The sequence below is a fragment of the Panthera uncia genome (assembly GCF_023721935.1).
Source record: "Panthera uncia isolate 11264 chromosome A1 unlocalized genomic scaffold, Puncia_PCG_1.0 HiC_scaffold_16, whole genome shotgun sequence".
In the NCBI taxonomy this organism is placed as follows: Eukaryota; Metazoa; Chordata; class Mammalia; order Carnivora; family Felidae; genus Panthera; species Panthera uncia.
In genome coordinates this window covers 5,275,930-5,299,325 of record NW_026057576.1, presented here as the reverse complement: position 1 = coordinate 5,299,325, position 23,396 = coordinate 5,275,930, and the positions used below count along the sequence as shown (strand labels likewise).

The 23,396-nt window shown below is 46.1% G+C and overlaps 1 protein-coding gene across 1 annotated transcript in view; it reads right to left on the bottom strand.

The window, feature by feature from the left end:
• LOC125934215 (phospholipid-transporting ATPase IB) overlaps positions 1 to 23,396 on the bottom strand; it is a 433,509-nt gene that overhangs the window by 214,911 nt on the left and 195,202 nt on the right. The window lies entirely within an intron of this gene.

The following is a 23,396-nucleotide window of genomic DNA, read 5'->3' as shown; positions in this document are numbered from 1 at the left end:
CGAGAGTTGGGGGGCGGGGGGCATGTGTTTAGTATTTCAAATTTTAGGTGTTTAATATGTCAAAAACAGAGTGCCATACCCATTCTAATGTAACGCATACAGAGTCCGATGTGGCGCGTGTCTGGAATTCGCTGGAATGCCTGCTAGGTCTGTCGTATGGATGAACGTATCCCCTTTAATGATATTTACATTTGACATTTAAAATAACCTACTCTAGTTACAGTCCAGGCCGAGCTACGGCATCCAAATTCTTCTCCGTTGGAATTTTAATTGCTAAGGTTCTGAGGACAGTTTTTCTCCCCACTCCTTTATACTCCATATGGAGTTTTCTCAGTGCCTCTAGAACAGGAGGCTCCATACAAAGAAACGGGTGGTGGTGTTTTTTTTTTTTTATTATTATTTCCAAAAGATAAAGGTGCTAAAACTTAAATGGCAAACATTTCTCAGTTTGCACAAGATACTCTTTAAAGCCTCCAAAAAGTATTAGGGGATATAAAATTAATACAAAAGATTAATTTCTCTTCTCTGCTGAGATCTTCAGATTAAACCATTTCTCCCCATGGGTCGTCACAAGAAGAAACAAACTGATCATGTTTTTCATGTTCCAGAAAATATTTAATCAAATTAAACACTTTAAAATAATATGTTTTAAGATATTAGTACCAGCCTAAATAAGCACCTTGGTGTGATGTCTCTTATCAGATAGAACTAAAGCATAGAATCATTCTTTGGATTAAAAAAAGAAAAAGTATGTCTGACTTCCCAGTGAATTTATGACTACGGGTAGGATATCTGCTTCAAACAGAAGAATAAAATCTCTGGCTCACAAAAATATACGGTTTAAATGAATCGGGGAAACACAAAAGTCTGCTGAAATTATCGTCTGGACGACTGTCCTTTGGCTATTAAGCTACATTTACATGTAATTGATCCACACGATAACATCAATTACCGTCTTCAAGAAACATGTCAAATGGCCCGGAATCTTTCCACCGCTGGTTAAACCGAGCATCAGCTACTACCACAAAGTGGAAAACAGGTTCTACTGTCTTACGGCTCAGTTTTCATTCTCAGTAAGAGACCTCCAACAACACTTATCGGAAAGATGTATTTGAGGCATAATTGTGGCCTAGGGCCCCGTTCTGGAGTCAGATGGCCCAGGGACTGGTCCCAGCTCTCCACTTATTACCTCTGTGACCCTGGGCGGGCTACTTAACCTCTTTAAACGACGATTCTCAAGTGTCAAACGGGGCTAAGAATACTTACCTCACAGCACTTTTGTTATAAACAAATGAGCTAATCAGGGCAACCTGCTCAACACTGAGCTTGGCAGATAATAAGCACTCAATGAAGCCCATTCTTCCTCTGGTTACTACCCTACATCTAGGAAAATACACAGTTGGGCTACTTTGGGCAGTGAATAAATGCCATTGCTGCTGACAATGCCTTCCTTGTCAGCGTAGTGACATAGGCATAATGGATAGAACAGTGCCCGAAGAATAAAAGTTGACTTTCAGTAAAATAAAGGAAACTTTACACATTTTTTAACTCTCGATTAGTTGCATAATTCTGAACCTCAGATAAAACGTCTACGTTTACCTCATCTGTGCCAACAGCCTGCCCTTTAGAATCTGGGTGGAAAGAAGAAAATCCCACCCACTCAGGGAAATCCCGGTGTGGCGGCCTGGGTGTGTGCACCGGGAAACTCAGACAAGTCTGGGCAATTCTGGAGAGGGTGCTGGCCAGAGGTCGATGCAGGGGGTACAGAAAAACCTCCTGGAAAATATCTTACTGAAAGGGACGAGGCAAGATGTATGGAACTGGTCCTCGGACAACGTGCCAATACTGTCGTGGAGGCACCGTCTAGCCCAGCGAAACTTACCCTCGCTGCCACCCCACCCCCTGGACTTATGGAGGAAGAGGTTGAAGAATTCAAATCCCTGAGATGAGGAGACCCCTGCCTGTGGCTGTGTTTTAAGGGGGCACAGTACAAATGGAGATACGCGGCAGCGGTAAGATCATGGAGGGTACTTTCTCCACTTAGGGTTATTTCTGTCCTGCTCATAAAGACAGACTGGAGCCTTCTTCCTCAGCCTAAGGGTTGGCAGCTGACGGCCCGCGAGCGTGAGAGGCTCTGGGGCATGAGCAGGGAGGGTGCCAAGCACTGGGAATGGGAATGGCAGAAATATGGTTAATGAGGAAACCATGCTCCTCAGACACAGACAGTCCTCCCCTTGCCCCCACAATCAGTCAAGCAGTTATAGGGAAGGACCCGAAAGGGAGCTGGAGTTTCCACAGTGGCAGGCAGGGACACAGAGTCGCACACATGGCCCCTCTTCCTGAGAGCCTCGTCTGCCACAGCCCACAGTGGCCTGGGAAACATGGATGACACTGAGTTGAGAGGTTTCCAAGTCGTACCGGGAAAAGTGCTGTGGACTCAATGTGTGTATCTCCCCAAAACTCATATGTTGAAACTCTAATCCCCAATGTGATGGTTATTTGGAGGTGGGGCCTTTGGGAGGTAAGTAGGTCAAGAGGGGGAGGCACTCCCAATGAGATCAGTGCCCTTACTAGAAGGGACGAGGGAGTCTCTTCCTTCTCTCCCTTTCTCTCTCTCTCTACCCCGCCCACTCTCCCCCCTCCAGCCACGGGAGGACACAGCTGAAGACAGCTGCTCCACAAACCCGGAGGAGAGCCCTTGGATCCAATGTCCTTGGAGCCAATGGATCTGCCGGCACCTTGATCTTAGACTTCCCAGCCTTCAGAACCATGAGGAATAGATTTCTGTTGGTTAAGCCACCCAGTTTTGGGGCCAGCGGGCCAAGCTAAGACAAAAGACGACCCCTTGAGCCCACCGGTGATGCAGCACTACTCTTGGCATAATGGATTTGGATACGAAAAGACGTGGCCTGTGACCAAGGCAACACACAGACTGAGCACACGACAACTGCCATCATGTTTACTGCCCGGAATGAGCCTCCTAACATAGTAGCCGTAGGACAGATCCGCGCTTAGTACCGAACGTGGAAGAGAAGGCTGCTAATACGGGGGCGCAGGGAGAGGGGAGGCAGGACAAGGCCTCTTGGAGCAGGAGATGCCCGTGGAAGTGAATGATGACCCCTTGGCCGAGTTGAGCTGCAAACCGTAGAAACGTAGCAGTCACGTTTTCCCTTTGCAGAGACTGCAGCAAACATGACTGTTACTATGTGGGCCATTTGGCCTTTCTGGTACATTTTCCTTTCCCTTTTTTCCAAGTTTTTATGTAAATTCCAGTTAGTCAACGTACGGTATAATATTAGTTTCAGGTGTAGAACCCAATGATTCATCATTTACATACAACACCCAGGGCTCATCACAACAGCCCTCCTTAATACCCATCGCCCATTTAGCCCATGCCCCTGCCTCTCCCCTCCAGTAACCCTCAGTTTGTTCTCTATAATTAAGAAGCTGTCTTCTGGTTGATCCTTCTTATTCCTTTTGCCTGCCACGCTCTCTACTCCTAACCGCCGCTCCTATCCAAACCGTCCTGTTCTCTCACTTCATCTACACGGAATCGCACCTTTGCCTTTGAGATTGAAACCCTTCCCTCCCACTAAAACCTCTCCCAACTCCCCATCCTCCCAACTCCACCCTTGACTTGTCTCCAGCCTCCACTTCAGTTCCTTCCAATGCCCACTCAGCAATAATCTTTGATCAAACCCAGACTGGTTGGGTTCATTGCACATGTGTGGCAGAATATAGGTCCCTTCTGTGCAGTTCTCAAGCAAGCCAATCGAAGGTATTACTATCACAAACAGTTCCTTATTCTCAAATGGACTATGATTCAAAAGTCTATTTGTAAGTCGGTTATTGGGCACTTAGAATCTATTTTCCCAAAGGAACGATGTTACAAATTGTGGTTGGATCCCAGGGCCTGTTAATGCCTATTTAGCCTAGTCGCTAAACTTTATACTGCAGTCTCTTATTTTAATAAAAAACCAATTACTGAAAGTTACAATGGACTTAGCTGTTATGAGGGGCACGGGGAGTTGGGACTACAAGTTTCATTCCCAGAAAGATACAGAACATTCCAAAACCCTTCGCTAGAATTTGCCTTTTAGGCATTAATATTAAACAATCTATTTCCAGGCTTTCATACACGTTCTACAATTTTATTTTCCTTTGCAGTTAAAAACACACACGGTTTATAGCCAAAAGCGAGCGAGGGCAACTACAGACCGTTCCTGTAGGTGCAGCAAACACTCACCGCTCCCTTGGTTGAGCTGTACTGGGAGCCCTGCATCTCTTATCAGTAAGCTCTACGCTGGCCTTTCCATTTTCAGTTGTTTTTTTTTTTAATTATATAAACAGCATAGACAGTGCTACCCTTGATCTCAGGAAATGGTTGTCTGCTCACAGATCGCAGGTTCATCTGAAGTACAGCTGAAGTTCAATCTGAATTTATGCGCAGGTGGGATCTGAAAGGTGGCTCTCCGGTTCATCACTCCGGGTTTAATCAACCCGGAAAGATGAAGATTTCTAGAATCTGGATGCATTTCTACCGATTTGCAGATAGCAGGAATCTCTCCTCAAAATGAAACCGTTCCAGCAACACTGAAAAATGTCGAGGTAGGCAACCCTCTCCCTCCGTGAGCTTGGCAAGTGTCGAGAGGAATTTCTTAGACGCTGAGGTAGCAGCAGCTGCCTCAGACCCCACTTTGATGTTCTGCAAATTCCAACGGGCTCAGAGCTGACCATGCTGAAAGCCAGGATGGTTCAAGTTTCACGAGCAGCAATTCGGCCAAATCATACTACGCCTTCGAGAACAAACTCCCTTCTCCTGGATTAACCTCGGGCTAATGAGGATCTAATGGTGATGCTCATCCTCTAGACCATGGGTTCAAAAGGGTTATGTTGTTTTTCCATTCCAGCCGCCTGTTTTTCTTGTCTCTTGCCCACTGTCATATGTCACTTCCCTCGCCACTGCATTCTACCACTCTTCCACCCATTTCCGCTGCCCAGACTGTCAGAACAGCCACAGCAGCATTCTTCTTATTCTTGCCACTGCCTTTATTTTACTATCATTTTCACTTCCAATATAATCACACCTGTTTCCTGACAGCGTTAACACGCACAATACTTTGGCATTTATAAATCCTAATGGATATGAAAGTTTGTAACACTTAAAAGACAAAGCACAAACCCGGCAAACCCATGACAGGCAAATAAAGAAAGTCAAGGCTGGGAAGACAAGATAGTTACTCATGGCCCCTACTGGCAGCTGTTGATGCCTGGAGAGCTGATACCTTTCTGCTCTGGATGTTGCTTTGTTCTAATCTAACGAGGTTCATTAAAAAGTAAGAGGAATCTCTGTTAAGTGTGTAATGTTTCAAGGATTTCCTAGAATGCTAATAATTTCAAGGAGGATAGGATGCTATTTCACAGGCACTGAGCAAACCTTCTTAAGAGATAATTTGGCCTCTTGCCTCCATGTACCCAAGTACCTGTCTGGTACCCTCAAGTCACCTCTTATTGTCACCCCCATCAAGCATTTCTCTACACTGGCCATCTCCACCTCCCACAAAATGTTCTATTGCTGACAAAAAAAAATTTTTTTTTATCTTCTGAGAGTAAACCAACTCAATTTACTGAATTCACAGCAACAGACAAGCCTCTACAGAGGTTTTGTTTTGGTTAATCGACTTCATTGAGCTATAATTAATATAAGGTTGAGCCTTTTAAATGCACAATTCAAGGCGTTTCGGCAAAGGTACGCAGTCATGTGACTCTGTCCATAACCAACACACAGAACATTTCCATTACCCTAAAAACGTTCCGTCCTGCCGTTCTGCAGGCAACCCCACCCCCACCCCACCCCCAACCCATTCCCTAGCAATCCTCAATCCACTCTGTCACTATAGTTTTGCCTTTTTGTGGATGCCATATAAATAGAATCAGAGTTCACAGTGTCTTCTGTCTGGCCTATTCATCTAGCCTAAGGCTCTGCGATCTGTCCGGTGTTTCTGCACTAATCAATTCCTTTCTGTTTCTGAGTCGTGTTCCACTGTATGAATATGCCCCATTTTGTTTAATTCACTCACCCGTTATTACACATCTGGGTTGCTTCCGGTTTTAGGAGATCATGAATAATGCTAGTGTAAATATTTGAGTCTTTGTGTGGACACGTACTCCTACTTCTCCTGGGTAGACACCTAAGATTGGAACCACTCTGTCCTACCACCTACACAGACACACAGGGCAAGTGTTCATCTGACTTTAATTTTTTTTTTTTTTTTAACATTTATTCATTTTTGAGAGACAGAGCATGAGCAGAGAAGGGGCAGAGAGAGAGACACACAGAATCTGAAGCAGGCTCCAGGCTCTGAGCCATCAGCACAGAGCCCGATGCGGGGCTTGAACTCACGAACTGCGAGATAGGACTTGAGCCGAAGTCGGACACTCAACCGACTGAGCCACCCAGGCGCCCCAAGTGTTCATCTAACTTTAAAGAGACCGGGAGGGGCTGTTTCCGACTTAAAAAGACACGGCTGAGGCACTTCGCCTTCTTCCCAGGCCCATGTGCACGCCCTGGCTGCTCCCCGCAATCCTTGTCCACACGGGCACCATCAGTCTTTTCGATTTCGGCCCTTCTCGTGGGCGTGCAGTGTCAGATTTAGTGGTTTTCATTTGCATTTCCCTAATGACTAATGGTGTTGACTATTTCCTAATGCTTAATGAATTAAACGAATTCTGTCTGGGGGGATTTTAAGACACACAAGTAAGCAAAGTGGAATAATTCAGGGAGTACACAGGGGCCGTTCTTGTGCAGGCTGCTAAGCCCCAAGAACCCCTCTTCAGGAGAGCTGGGATATCCTACTTTTCAAATTTCTTCTTTTCACATCTCTCGTCTCTAGAAGACCCACGTTTTCGTGGAAAGGCATCCCAGACAGCGTGAGAAGGGGGACTCAGGAGGTGGGGAATATGGCAGAAAACTGGCAGCGGCTGTAACTGAACAAGTACCATTTATTTAAAGGGGGGGGGGCCATTTACCATTTATTGTCCACTTATTTTTAGCCTTCAGGGCCTAGAAAATGTCTGAAGACTACAATCACTGCTATTTATTGAAAGACCATTTGACTAACAGTTGTGGCTGAGCTCAAATCATTCAGGTTAAAGAATTCCCTGAAAACATGCACTTTCATTATCACAAAGGATATTAAATAGCAAACCTAACAGGCTTACTTGATTCAAAAAGCTGTATTTTGATTTTAGTACCAGGAATCGTCTTACATGCTAAACAAATATATTCTTGAATGGCTATATATAAGGAGATCTCAAAAATAATTTCTATGCTCTAAAAAGCATTGCTATTTGAATATGGACTGCGAATCTTTTTTTTTTCAATTTGTTAAAATGTGGAATTCTTCTTAAAGTAGATAACCCTTTTCCTCTAAGAAAATGATTTCAAAGTGTGACCCTCCCGCAAGAAGAATGCAAAATCAGCATTTGTCAGTGATCATGCAGCTGTGTATAAAATGACCCTCCATAATTCCATGAACGATTGCTTGTCACACATTTGTCCAGACTGGATCTCTGGGAGTCACCGTAGACTTCAGAGACGCAATGAATCACTGCCACGGTTAATATCACCCTAACTAGGAATAATTTTACTATGAACACAAACACTTTAACTTAATTAATTTTCTGACCTTTGGGGATTTACATTTTTAACCTTCGGCGTATTCGTAGCCACCACCTATTTAGCGATCTCTAAAATCTGCTCGACACTTGGAGTTATTTTAAAATGCCCAGACCAAACACAATGGTGATCACGTTTATAAATTTAAAAAGAAACTACTGCAGAAAATCATCCCCAGACAATTAAAATTTCCAAAGTAGTTGAAATGAACCGCGTGATTAATTATGTCACATAAACTTTAGCAAAGGAAGACAGAGTGCCATCTTACACGGAACGATAAAGTACCAACAGCAAACCAAAGATCCACATTGGGCTCAAGTGACGAATGCTGGTATCTGCTAAGTCATCATAGAAAGCATAGCATAAGTAGCGCAAAGTCATTTCAATTTCTGAGCTACTCCCTTGCTTTACGATAAAACCAATTTTTTATATAACTTATTGTCAGACTGGTTTCCATACAACACCCAGTGCTCCTGCCGACAAGCGCCCCCCTCACTGCCCATCACCCACTTTCCCCTCTCCCCCAACCCCCATCAACCCTCAGTTTGTTCTCGGTACCCAAGAGTCTCTTACGGTTTGCCCAATTCCTTAAAACCATATGCTCGCTTTTTGAATAACCCTTACAGGTGCCGTGTAGGAAAATGAACATAATAATCTTAACTAGTTAATTTCCTGCCCTTAAGGACTCAAAGTTTTAACTTTAGTATTTCAATAGTACAGCCATGACACTTACTACTCCTAAAATCTTCTTAACTCTCAGAGGAATTACAATGTGCCCAGGTTGTGTGTGACTCATGCAAACAGCACATGACAGTATATTAAGAAAAAAAAACAAATCCCAAATCCACATGTGGCAGCTGTGGTCTGTGTGAGGTAGTGAACAGGTAATCATGAAGGCTCTAGCCACGCAAAGAAACTGATCTTTGGCTCACCACTAGGACCTACTGGAGCAAAAAGACGACACACAAATTGCTAAGACTGGCCCACCACCCACAGCTCCCCGGCTGTGGCTGAGCCACCTCAGACAAGTTCTGGAAAGCACCTACCAGTGGGACCTCTTCGATTTTCCTTGAATCGGTAGGAGTCGGGGGGAGAGAGAGAGTTATGTGAGAGGAAAGAACAGCTGTATACAAATCCCCTGCTATGTTAGGAAAATATTTTGTGTTTATGTGGAACAACGGTAGCACATTTAAAACTGGGAATACTTTCTGGAAGATAGTCGCCAGTTGGTAAAATCAGTGGTGTATTTTATTACACATGGATTTTTAAAACAAAACCAAATAAGTAAGCAAAAATGTGTAGAATAAGTCCCATTTCCACTGGAGATCACCACACTGATGACTGGGCAAGGAGGAACTCTCAGCACATACGCCTGGCCAGAAGGCTTCCCCAGTTGTGCAGAATCCATTAACGAACTGGGGGGGGGGGGGGGGGGGGGGGCAGGCCGGGAGTCAGGCTGGAACACCCCTCACCATTCTCTTGTCTACACAGACTGACAAGGATTCAAGGTCACGGAGACAGAAGTTTACATTGAAATATGGAACAAAAAAAGAAAAACCTTTAATGAATCTTTAGCCATTAAGAGCTTATTATGTGCACAGGTTTGTAGGGGTGGAGAGGCCCAGAGCAAAGGAAGGAGAAACATCGACAATGGCACACGACAGCCAAAGACCACTTCGGGCAGCGGGTACCGACACAGGCCTGTAAGGCTGGGGAACCACGGGCACAGCTGGGAAGGTGCCGGGGGGGGGGGGGGGTGGCGAGGCTGGGAGGACAGAAGGAAGCATTTGTACACCAAATGCAAAGCAACGGCTTCTACATATAAAAATACCACACTCAGATGTTCACCCACCGACAGCAGAGATGATGGAGTGGGACAGGAAGCGGACAAGCAAGGAGCCTTCAGATGATGAGAGTCTAACCTCTGACTGGGGTCACAGAGACAAAACCAGGAAACGCATTTCACGAGAAGGATGCGTGGTGTCTGGTGAATGGTCAGAGGGCAAGAGAGGAGATGGGGAGGGTAGCCAGCGTCTGTCTGGCCTGCTAAAAGAGGCCAGTGGCTGGGAAATGGATGTGGGAGGACGCGGGGAGGGGTCTGTGACTGGGGGACAGCAGATACTTCGACTTTGCGTACAGACAGGTGGCTCTTTGGCTCAAGAGCAACCTACCGTTCCCTGTAAGTACTGGTCTGAACGCCTGGGGGGGACGGGGGGTGGGGGGTGGAGTAGGGAGCCTCTCTGGCCCTGGACTACCCCGCACTGCTCTCCGGGGACACCGCTACTCAGAAGTCCCTCCGAAGTCTGCGGAGCTCAGAGCGAACTTCCGGCAGCCACCGCTTGTCCTTTGTGGATCATGTAACCCCTCAATCAATGCCGGCCGAAGACTGGAAAAAGAAACCGTTTGGGCAGTTTCCTTACCACTCCCTCTGGGTGAAGAAAGCAAACAAACAAATCACTCAGCATACAGCAGGTGCTGAGAAAACGCTTGCCACCCCTTCTGGGGGGAATATTTGCTGCTTCCTGAACTCCTGACCCTGGCCAGAACAATCGCTCACTGTCTGGTGTGAATCATCTCTTCTCTGCTCCTGCTGTCCCTTCTGCACATCACTGCACTCGTCTGGTGACAAGGGCCTTCTATTCATAGTTTGTTAAAGCACTTGAGACATTAGCTTGGCAGACCACTCACACGTGAAGTGGCCGTGGGACGCCAAATGTGAGGACGCAGCCACGCACAGAACTGCAAAAGCTCTCTTCGAGGCGCCTACGCGTTGGTGAGGAAACAGGTATGAAGCAAATAGATACCTCACACCTGCCGTGAGTTTTACGTGCCACGAACGAAGTCCGGCGGGGCTCAAGAAGCAGGAGTCCATCGGAAGCCGGACAAGGGCGTCGGCCAAGGAGACCGAGACTGGCTTACGGGCAGAAGTACAGCAGTTTATGCCCAACTGGAGAAAAGGTCCTGACAATTGATTTGAGTGGCCAGGAAACATAACCAACACGGTGAGTTTAGGTTAAGTATTCATCCCACATTTGGCAAAAAAATTTTTTTATCCAAAATTTAAAAGCCACGAGAGCTTTGACAGCCGGTGTCTCTTGAAAAATTACAGTCTCTGGGAGGCCTAGACCCGTGGTTCCTGCGAAGCAACATCCAACCATCCCCGACAAATGCTCGCCGGCCACGGTGCCACCCGGTCCCTACTGTCGCCCCAACACTGGGAGGCCAAGTATCACTGGTCAGTGGGCATGTGCTGTGGTTGCTCTGACCCACTTCTCCATTGAAAGTGGGAACGAAAATCACTAGGGCGGGCCACAGCTTGCTGGTGCCGGGGTGGGGGGGGGGGGGGGGGGAGACAGAGAGCTACGTTAGCACTCCCACCATGCCCCTGGCCCTGCCGGCCGGGGCCCCACGCTCCCAGCTCGATGAGCACCGTGTTCTTTGGTTTCTAACTGGACACAAGTCGAGGTCCCACCAGGGCTCTGCCCACATTCTCGTTACAGCTGTCGTGGGCCGTTGCCAATCCAGGCACGGTTCCAGATTCTTTATTCTACCTAGTTGATGAAGGTTCAGCCCCTAAAATTAAACTAGTAAAACTGAGAGAACATGCAAATTCCCAGATTGAAAACCCAAAAGCTGTCCAGAGGAATGAGGATTTCCTGAAGCTCCTGAAATTGCTTTCAGTAGAGATTTCACCTTTAACACGTGCGCGCACGCGCACACACACACACACACATTTTCCAGATGGCTAGAATTTCTATAGGGAAAAATGAAGTGTCAGCTGTAGTACTGAAATTTTTGCATAAGATGGCATATTGGATGGAAGGAATAACTTTGAATGTGTCTATAAGAACTTTTTTTAATTTTTTTTTTTTAACGTTTATTTATTTTTGAGACAGAGAGAGACAGAGCATGAACGGGGGAGGAGCAGAGAGAGAGGGAGACACAGAATCTGAAACAGGCTCCAGGCTCCGAGCCGTCAGCACGGAGCCCGACGCGGGGCTCGAACCCACGGACCGTGAGATCATGACCTGAGCCGAAGTCGGCCGCTTAACCGACTGAGCCACCCAGGCGCCCCTATAAGAACCTCTTTCTTCATGTACACATTTTTGGGCTCCTAAGCCTTAGTACTAAATGCTTGAGACAAGAGATGAAAAGTTATTCTGAGAAGAAAATAAATAATACACACACACACATACACACACATACACGATATACATGATATCCTAGAAAAAACATAAAATATATAAAATATTTATTATAAAATACCAAATACCATGTGTATACATGGGTATGTGTAGACATATAATACATACATATATGCGTGTGTGTATAATATAAAACAGAAACCACTTTTGTGAGCCTTAAGAAATTAAACTCAATTCAACAAACGCTATGCTGTTACATGCAGGTGATATTCAAAGTCGTGGGGACAAAAAGAGAACTCCCTTGCCTTCCACCAGGTGCACATGAATGCGAACACAGGCTAAGGGCCAATATAGGGGACTGTGAAGAAAAGAATAATAACATCCATGACAGAGACATAGACTCTAACAGGGGAGGGGCAAGGAGCAGGAGAAAACTACCAAAAGGCAAATTTAACACTGGAACGCTTAGGAGAGATTAGGAATGGACAGAAGGGCACTCCTTTGAAAACAACTCTGCAGAAGGACTGCGGCCTGACAACTGTCCTCACCTGTCCGTGTATGTAAGAAGAACACCTAGAAATGCCCCTGAAACCTGGGCTTGGGACAAAGGGGATATCCCGCATTAAGAAAGCTGAATTTCTGAATCCTGTAAGAAAAATGATTCAAGGCTCAGTTCAAGGACATTTCCTACGTGTATCTTTGGGGATCTCAGCTGGTCTTACGTCCTTAAATATGACAGACTCACAAGTTTATATCTCCAGGTAGAACTTCTCCGCCAAATTCCAGACCCGAATATCCAACAACGTCACTTGGCATCTCCACTTGGTTGTCTTATAAGGAACTGCAAACATCATGTCCACACTGGGCTCCTTACTCCCTCCTTCCCAAGCCTGCTGTTCCCTGCATTAAATCTTCTGAGAACACCAACAGTGGGAACACAGCAGGGGAACGTCAACCTTCCAGGTACTCAAGCCAAAAACATTGGGCTTCTTCTTATTCCTTTATTGCACACCCTAAATAATCAATCCATCAGTCAACAATGTGACCTATGTCTTTGAAATACATATAGAACCTGACCACCTCTCACCAAGGCCCTGCTAAAGCCACCTTCCCTCTCCTACACCATCGTAGCAAACTCCTAAATTGCCTCCCGGCTTTGGCCCTTTCCCCACCCCCACCCTGTTCTCTTTTCTCAACATAACAGAGTCCTGGTAACGAGAAAGGCAGATCCTGTCATTCGGTTCAGTCTTCAGAAGCTTCTCAAGAGCCAGGGCCTCACCCTGCCCCGTGGGGCCCAACCCCCCCGAACTGTGGCTCTGACCACGGCACCCACTGACATCTTGGTGTTCCTCAAATACGCCCTCCTGCTCCCTTCCAGCTCTCTCCCAGCTTTCCAATGGCTCGTCCCCTCTCCCCGATGAGATCCTTCTCGGTGACTCTACTTAAAAGCACACTCCCCTGTGCACACCCATTTCCCTCTCCCGATTTATGCCCCTCAGGGCACTGATTTATCCGAATCTTTCTTGAGCGAAAGGCCACGGGGAGCTGAGGGACAAGTTCGGACACCATGCCAACACCCACACCTACAGCAAGCCCTGGACTGAGGAAGTGAAAGAAGATTTTTCAGAGGTAAAACGTGCAGGGTTTGGTAACAATGTGAGGGCAGTGCGTGGGGATGGTAATACGGGCAACAGCCTGACAACCTTCATGGAGATGGAAAAGGACAGAGGGATGAGGGAAGGGGGAGAGAGAGGAAGGGCACATAGGAGTTCAATTTCGGAGCATGTCAATTAAATGTGTCACATCAATACATGCATTAATATATCTTTCTTAGATACACTTCAAAGCCTAATCAACTCCTCCAAGGCAATTGTTAAAGGTTTAAGTTACTCCTAAATCACATAAGCTCAAAGACTCACAAGGGCTCAAATTCACTGGGTCCAGAGGCTCCGGGTAACACTCTATCCTCCAGAACAACAAAAAAAAAACCCAAGTACAAACACCAGAAAAATGTGGGAAATGATGGCTTGCAGAAGACCGGAGTGTCCCTAGTGCTTGGAAGTATGTAAAGAATAGAAAAGAAGTGGCCCTGTTCTCCAGACTTACATTTAATAGGTTCTAAATCCAGCACAGATTTGACCTTTGCTTTAAATAGATTTTCTTGGAGAGAAGGGAAGAAAACATTGATTCATCTGAGACTCCTGAACGACCTACTGTTCACATTACTTGAAATAAAGTCTGCTTTAAATCAGAATTCTTGGGACACAGAAATAAATATACCAAGAGGTTTCTAATTCTACGCTTTCGCCAGCTGATTATTTTCATTCACAACAGTGGACGAACTCGATATGGTCTTTCCAGAAGAAGGCCCATGGCCACAGAGAGAGCACACAGAGGAATCAATCAGATCAATGCCATCCGGGCTCAGACTTGAGCTTGTCTTGCGATCAACACTTTCAATAGAACAAATATGAGAAGCATGTGAAATGGAGAGGACTTTTGGGGGGTTTTCAAAGCCGGTGCTAATTTAGCAACGTTTGAGGAGTAAGGGAAACCTAGAAGCAAAAATGTTTCCAGGGAGATCGAAAAAGGTTAAGCCAGAATCATTCAATACCAGGATTGTTCACTCAGGAAACAGGAAACATACAAGCTTTCCCACTCTGCTAAACTCAGTCATTAAGATCAGTGCCACAGATTTAAGGGCTAATTAGGTAGTTAATATATAATCCTTGCCCTAAACCTTCTTAATCTATTCTTTAGCAATTTTGAGTGTTTCACTGCTCTTATTAAACCATTGTCAGAAGACATCTGGAGAGACAAAATACAAATATACATTGAACAGACGTACGCCTTACTATCTGTTTGCTTCTGTTTGAGAAAGAATTTGAAAATATGCGTTGGGTACCATGTAGGTAAATGATCTCAGGGCACCAGACAGGTAATAAAGGTACAGCTCGGCCATGAAGGCGGGGCGGGGTCAGTGGCCGACTGGGGTATGTCCTGTACCACCTGCCATTATTCACAACGCCATCCAAGCAGAACACTACTGCAATCCGCATTCGGCTCACTGACCATCGGTTTGACACAAAAATCAAGCATGATCAGGGACTCACAATTAAAAAAAAAAAAAAAAGGAAATGATGATTCATCCAGCATTTTCCCAAAACGGCGAATACCTTTTTTCCTACACAAGCTAGTTTGTTTCTTTTTGTTTTTATTGTTAAGTTTTTATTTTAATTCCCGTAGAGTTAACACAAAGTATTATGTTAGTTTCAGGTATGTGATAGAGGGATTCAACAATTCTGTATATACCACTCGGTGCTCACGAGCGTACTCTCTTTTTCTGAGCAACCAACACAAAATGCTTTCGCCGACACCACCGTCTGTAATCGCACGTTACCCTCTTCCTGCTAATAGGAAAGCAATGGCTTCTGGGCAATTCAACGGAGACAAGGACTCATCCCTACCATCACTTCCGAGCTCTGATGACAAAAATAAAATACAGATCTGCAGCCCGAACACACACACATATACTGACACAAGCCCACGAAAGTACACACTAAATCCAGTAGAAGCATATTACTCTCCTACCGAGTCAAGCATTTTGAGGATCTTATGTGTACAGAAGACTTAACCAGCAACGGGGCCAACTGCAGCCCGTAGACACAGGCCTGGCGTAGAGACAGAGTGCAAATTGCTCACCTCCGCTCTCAACCAAGAGCCTCACCTTGGACGCTGCGGCGGCCACAAGCTTCGTGCCTAAGGGCAATATGTTCAGAGAGGGCCTGCCTCCTAATCCTTCCCTTGTCTACTTCCTCCTCCACACGTTACTAAAATAACCTCAGATTGTGCTATTAGCAGGTCATTTTTCTGTTTGTGGCCTTTTGCTCTCAATTTACGTCCTATCGAATGCAGTATTTGGAGATCGACTTAATGTTTACTCTTCTTGTTTTTTATAATTTAAAGTATTAGAGCTTCCAACCTTTTACAGGAAATGACCCAGAATCTTTCCTTAAGAATTTCTCCTTGGGGGGGGGGGGAGGGGGAGGGGCGCCTGGGGGGCTCAGTGGGTTGAGCGTCCGACTTCGGCTCAGGTCATGATCTCGCGATTTGTGAGTTCGAGCCCCGCATCGGGCTCTGGGCTGACGGCACAGCACATGGCCACAGAGCTGAGAGCTCCCTCCCTGTCTGTCCCTCCCCTGCTCACGCTCTGTCTCTGTCTCTCAATAATAAAGAAACGTTAACAAAAAAATTTTTTTTAAGAATTTCTCCTTTAAATCCAAGGCAAGACTATTAGGTATAAAAGAAAGTCATAAATACATGTGAAACCAGCCAGAAGGACCTGGCCTGCCCTCAGCTCCGGGCCCCGGGAGAGGGCTATGTCACGTTCCTTACGTAACTTACCCATCCACTGTGGGGAGAAGGCTTTCATGCTGTAAACCAATACACAAATGTGAATCCTCAAAGCAGGCCCCGCACTGTAAGAACTTTCGGGAAAGACATCCTGCAGCTGAGAACCAGGTTCAACATTCCTCAGGGTGTAACTCAATCGGTCAGCCCGCACAGACTCACCAAACGACCGCTTCCCGAAGAAAGCCAGCGGAGGAGGGCACCGGAGGGCGCGGGCCGAATCCCCAGCAGCGTGCCCCGTGGAGAGAAAATAACCCGCAATAAAGAAGGTGGGGAAAATTACTCTCGTATGAGTTTTAAGAGTTTTCATGACAGATGAAGGGAACTGAGGCCAATTAAAGCAGCAATACAACTAAGAAAAACAACCGCCAGGCCGCTCCAGTCGCTCAGTCTGGAAGGTGATAGGGTCCCGGAGCCAGACTCTGGGAAAGGATATTGTTCCTGATTTCCACCTCCCCAAACCATAAGGTGTTTGGAGAGGCGTGTGGAAGAAGGATCCAGTTGACAACAGGAACCCACCAGAAAGGTCGGGAAGACAGACTTTGGAAGTGGAGTCAGGCTGATACCGACTCTTGTCTAAGTCTTCTAGCATCTTCAGCAAAGCTCCATGGCACTTCTTACCAATACAGTCTAAATTAGAAGGAATGGCCGTCATTTTTTTTTTTTTAATTTTTGCTTTCCTTCGGCTATAGTTACACACGTAGAAACTGATATACGGTACTTCTGCTTCATTTTGACATGTTTTTCTTCTATGCATTTGCCAAAGACCAGAGTGTTCTTTTGGGCCTGGGTTCTAGCCAAACACAGTCACTTGGTAAAGACTCATTCTTCTATCAGAAGGTGAACAAGATCACACCCCAAGCACTCAGTCCAAAGTCGTCCTCTCTTCCCATCTGTTTTAAAAGGTACACAAGGATGGAACCACTGAGGTTTCTTTTTTCCCCGACCTCTTAGATCACTGTTTTCATGCATCTTCAGCAAATAAATCGTTCTGAGGTGTTCTCAAAGACTAGTTTGCTTTGTTTTGATAAGGGGGAGGAGGGAAAGAAAAAGCAAAAAATTGAACACTTGTATCTAAGCAGGAGAAGGAAACAAACCTGTCCTTCCCACTAGGAGCCAAGTGCCATTCCTGTAACAACACTGGAAACTGCACGAAGGGCTCCCTGCAGGCTGACTTCCCTAGAAGTGGACTGAATGACAGGGACCACTGCCCCGAACCCCACGGCGGTCAGGACTGGAAGAATACACACAGGTCACGCTGTTACCCAAAATTATGTACCTGTCAATCTGCGAAAATCAGGAGCGTGGAAATACCAAGGTCAACACCAAGTGAGGGGTGCACAAACATTTCATTTTGCAACCAATAGGAGAAAAATCTAAAACATTAGCACTCATCCCAAGTTCATTTCCAATGCGGGAGCTCTAGGGGAACACACTAAACACCTTCATTTTCCCCCATACCCAAACTGGCTGCAGGCTTGGGAGACAAAGCAAGGAACCCACAGGGTCTTATGCTGGTCTTATGCCACTCCTCTGCCCTCAATACTGGTAAGCTGGGCACAGCTTTTCTTTTTTAATTTTTCCCCCAGCTTCCCAATCTTCAAAGACTCTTTTTCTCTGGAAAGCAGTCTAGATTTCCTAGTTTCCATGGATGCCCTTGCAAAAGGAACCGGTCACTTCAATACCAACTGCTTCCTTCTCTTCAGAAATATGTACCAGGGCATACCACTCGTGTTTTCTGCAATGAGAATTTAGGCAGGGAGTGGTTGGCACACTGAACTCATTCAACCTGAAGACATCGGTCCTATTTAAGATGCACAGAGCCCCTATTACAATACCTGCAAAAGAAACCAAACATCCATACCAACTGCAACCTAAACCCAAATGGCCAGGAACTAACAGACCTAGCTGGAGATATATAAAACCGGGAATGTAGAAGTCACCTTCCTGATGATGGTGAAGCCCCTTGCTTTACTTTCAAAGGAACTGAGGTATGGAGAGCTCGTGATTATGTGGCCACTTAGCTATGGGTATGGAGGCTACAGGACACTCCCCTTATCTGAGACTTTTAGTGCTCGACACGGTTTTCTTCCCTCCATCCCTCTCCACTGTTCTCCAAACCTTGAGCATGGCAACCATATCTCATACCACCTTGGTCTCCATGACCTTCATTTTCACTTCCTCTTAGCCACTGCCAGTCTCTCAGGGCCGCCCTAACTGACCAAGAATGAGGTGGCTGAAAACAACAACAAAATTTTCTCCCACTTCTCAGGGCTAGAAGTCTGAAAGCAAAGGTGTCGGCAGGGCCATGTTCTCCCTGAAACCTGTAGGGGAGAATACTTCCCAGGCCCTAGTGCCTTCCTACTTTCTGGTGACTTGCCAGCAATTTGGGGCTTGCAGCTTCAGGGACTTCTGTCTCTGCCACTGCTCCCCGTCTTATGTACATGCGTGTCACTTCTTCTCACAAGGACACAAGTCAGTGCACAGGGCCTCCTCGACTCCAGCATGACCTCATCTTAACTAATCCTATCTGCAGTGTACCTGTATACAAACAAGGTCATGTTCTAAGGCCCTGGGGATTAAGACTTCAACATGTCTTTTGGGGTGGACACAATTCAACCCATTAAAAACCACACAATTAGCATAGTCATACCCAAGAACCTACAGCATGAAATTTCCCTTTCCTTCCCTCTCAATTTCTTCCACCCCCGTCAACACTGCCTGCTTTGTTTTCAAAATGTCTTTTGTTCCATAAGCCACCGAGGACTCACCCTCAGGTCTTTCTTGGCTTGACCTACCACTCCAACTACCCTGGATTTCAGGGATACTGATGCTGTCCTAATCCCCTTCACCTTCTGCTATTTTTATGTCTTCCTAATCCACAATCAACAATCTGTATTCTCAACTCACATTCTCAACCTGCAGAGCGTTAGGGAAGAAAGACACTAGTAATATCAACTGGTCTCATTTAATATCACTTGACCTGGAACGGGTCCAGGATTGTACCTTCGAGCCAGGGCTCTCTTGATCTTTCATCACAATGACCTTAGTTTGAGAACATGCATTCATTCAAAAGAATATCTGCCAATGCTTACTGTGTGCTTCTAGGCATTTCAACCTACGTGCAGGATTGATAGCACACAAGATGAATGCAATCCCTCCCTCCCAGAATTAAGCGTATGTCAGGAGTTTGAGCAAGTGAACACGCGGTGCTAAGTGCCATGATTCAGGAAGGCTGAGGAAGCTACACATGCATTGAGGAAACCCTAACACCAGAGGAAGTTAAGTTGCATCATCCCCAAGAGTGTGACTTTGGTCTTCTTCTGATATTTCTGCCTTGGTGTCAGCATTCGAGTCCAAAGTCGCCAACACTGCTTCTAGAGGTCAGCACCCAACCCCAGCCTCCATTATCCCTCTAGGTTTCCAACCAGATTTCTCCCGGCCGTTTCTGGCAGGATGTTCCAGCGGTGCCTGGAATCCCATAAGCCCGACACAAAGGCCATCCCTCCACCGCCGGCCTTTCCCTACACGACAGGTCTCGCTACCACTATGCTCTCCGTCATTCAAACTCGGAATCCTGGTGTCCTCCTCCTCCTTTCACCCCGCTGCCTCCCCCTAGTGCTTAATTGGCTTCCCGGTCCAAGTTTTACATCCTTAGTAGAAAGCTTTACATCTGTTCTCTCTCCCCCCGCCCCCCCCCCACCATTGTCATAGCCTGGATTCATGTTCTCATTAATTCCCTGTGATTATTGTAAAGATACCTTCACCGGGTTTCCTTTGCTCAGATCTCTACCCTCCGCAATCCAATTTACAAGTAACTTGAATTTTTATGGCATGTTACAACTCATAAAATGCTTTCACAAAAATTGCTTTTTGTCCCGTCAGCCTACGACGGATTGGTCGAGTAAGAATTATTCTTCTCAGAAACGACCTGAGAGGTGCAGTGACTTATGGCAGAGCAACCACTCATTCAGTAATGGGTTTGATTTTAAAGGAGAGCTCACCAGCCACCCTGTTGCCAAAGTCATCCTCCCGTAGAGTTTTTCGGAGTCCAGATCCCTCCGTCACACATGTGCTCGAAAGCCAGCCACCTCCCGGCCTCGGCTTCCCGGGATGACTACAGCGGCTGCCACCTCTCCTTGGTTCTAGCAATCCTGGCCTCCTGCCTCAAGAGAACCCCATCCACTGGAGCCGCTCTCAGGCCAGAGCCAGGGCTGGGAGGCAGACGCCAGTAGCCAAATCAGCAATGCTTACTTTGGCACCTTGGGTCTAGGTCATTCGATAAACTCAGCAACTCCCCGGTGGGGCTTTTTCATTCCGTAAACTCAGCAATGCTCCTGGCCACACACTCCACCTGCCGCCAGCCCAATCGCTAAGGACCTCTACCTTTCCCCCCCTCACGTGGAAATCTGTTTGGTACCAGGCTCCACGGCTGTTCGGTTTGGGGAGGCCGACCTTCCCCCACACAGGCCACAAGTGTTTCGCAGCAACCCAGTAACCATCAAGTGCTTTGCAGGTGTTAGGGACGTAAAGTTGAGGGCCAATTTCTTGCCACCATAGACTACCTGCACCTCCACTTCTCTAGCCACTGCACCACGTGGAACCTGGGCTGTCGTGACTCATCTTCCCTCCACCCTAAGCTTCTCAAACTCCTGCACTGTGGTCACGATTCAAAGGACTTGCTCTCAAGGCAGCGCTAGCCTCATACCCCTAAATTGTGTTTCTGTCTCTCCTGCTCTCTCTCCCTCTCTCCTTTGCACCAGAGGCACACCGTGATCCCCCCAGATCTCGGGACCTCGAAACTCCCACCATCTCTCCTCTCCTTCAAGTACACGTTTATCCACTAACAGCCTCGTGTTCGTCTTCTCTGCAATTACTGAGTCAACTTTTTCATGTTCTCTTTTTGAAGACAGAGGAGATTAAAGATGGTTGGGTGCTGAAGACCATGAGAAGACACGTGCCTGTATAAATCCCTAACAGAGGATACAGGCCATCGGTCTCTCACCTGTTTCCCTTTCCTCACCTTATACCTCACCAGACAGAGGTCTTCTACACCCCAAATGATATTCACATTCACGTATTTCCCCAGAACCTTCTTCTACTACCTCCTGCCTGTTGGGGCACCATTCATTGTTCCAAAAGGAGTAAGATGGGGGCGCCTGGGTGGCTCAGTCGGTTAAGCGTCCGACTTTGGCTCAGGTCACGAGCTCACAGTCCGTGAGTTCGAGCCCCTCATCGGGCTCTGTGCTGACAGCCTGGAGCCTGGTATGGATTCTGTGTCTCCCTCTCTCTCTCTGCCCCTCCCCTGCTCATGCTCTCTGTCTCAAAAGTAAATAAAGAGAGTTAAAAAATTTTTTTAAAAAAAGGAGTAAGATGCCTCTCCTTTTCCACCAAGTCTCCCCTGACTGAGCACAACGATTTCTCTGATAACCTTCTAATAAATTATATTCAATCTGTACACATAAACAAGATTTGGGAAAGTTTGGAAGCCAGGCTAAGGGCTTACATTACAGTCTTTAAAAAAAAAAGGAAACTCTTCAGGGTGTTAGACCAGCACTGTCCGATAGAACTTTCTGTGATGATGAAAATGATCTTCTGTACCATCCACGTGTGAGTCTTGAGCATTTGAGATGTGGCTAGTGCAACTAAGAAACAAAAATTTTAAGTTTACTTAATCTAAATGGCCACATGTACCTGGTGGCAACCGGAGTAGCAGATTTCTAGACTTAGTTGGTGTCGTGATAGAAGAATTTTGTTAAAGGTGAGTCCTGATGGAGTGGGGCAAAAGACGGTGTGCCAAGAGGGCACAGCAAGGCAAACCAGCTGGCTACAAGTCCAGCTGGAAGAGATCTGGATGGGAGGCTTTTCCCTTTCTCTAGAAGGGAGAAGAACTATAGGACTCTGCCCTCACACCAAAGCACCAGGAAAAGAAAAGCACACACACACACACACACACACACACACACACACACACACAAAAAGGAGTGAGAGGCTTTCTAACACATTCAATCACATTTAAAAAATAAGAAACAAAACTTCTTACAGAAGACACTTTTTTGTGTGCAAGTCTTAACTTGTCAAATTGAGTTTCCTGTTGAATTTCTACCAATGAGAGGTTTTCATCCCTTACTAGTAAGTTCACAGTCTCACCGGGTCAAATACAAACGTAGTTATTTTCTAGAGAAAAATGCGTAAGACGTAAAAGAGTCACTTAATATGCTCTCTACTTTTTCCTTTTCACTTGGGCAAAATTCAAACTTTTTGTTGTGGCACACGTAAAACAAGAGATGTCTGATGAAGCACGGTGAGGTTGGGGAGAGACAGCAGGGTGTTCTGATACGCTCACATACAATAAACCGAGTTGCCAGAGAAATGATTCGAATGTCCTAAGGTAGAATTCACGTGTGGTCTCTGAACCAGATTAGATCTCACGCTTCGGAACAGAGCCCTGAAATGACTCGTTTCCTTTCCATCCCCCACCTCACACAGCAGTCTGTACGTCTCCAGCACAACCCAACTCAGAGGGAGAGCTACTGAGTAGAGCCAAGTTAGAAATATCTAAGCCAGACGAGGAAAAGAACAAAACAAAAACAATCTAGCTCATCCTTCCTCGGATACCTGTGAAATTTAAGGGCATTTTAAGATACGTTTAAGCTCTCAAGCCAGAAACAGATTTCTTAACCTGACATTTTAATCCTCTGATGTGTACCGCCAATCAGATCGTCTTATAACCTTTATCTACTTGTCAGAATACTTACCCTCCAAGGCACTACTGATTTTTTAAACAAACAGGTAAGTTAAGTATATCAATTAGATTTTTTTTTTTAAATATAAATCAAAGGGGAAAAGCACTAATTGGGGGACTTCCACTTAAAATGTTCTTTTTGATGAAAAGCACAGCACAGGGAATATAGTCAACAGTATTAAAATAATACGGTATGGTGACAGACAGAAGCTACACTCTGAGTGATGTGTAGACTTGTCCCATCGCCATGTTGTACCCCTGAAACCAATGTAACACCGTGTGTCAGCTACACTTCAATAAAAATAAAATAGGGGTACCTGGGGGGCTCCATCGGTTAAGCGGTCGACTTCAGCTCAGGTCACGATCTCGCTGTTAGCGAGTTCGAGCCCCACGTCACGTCGGGCTCTGCGCTGACGGC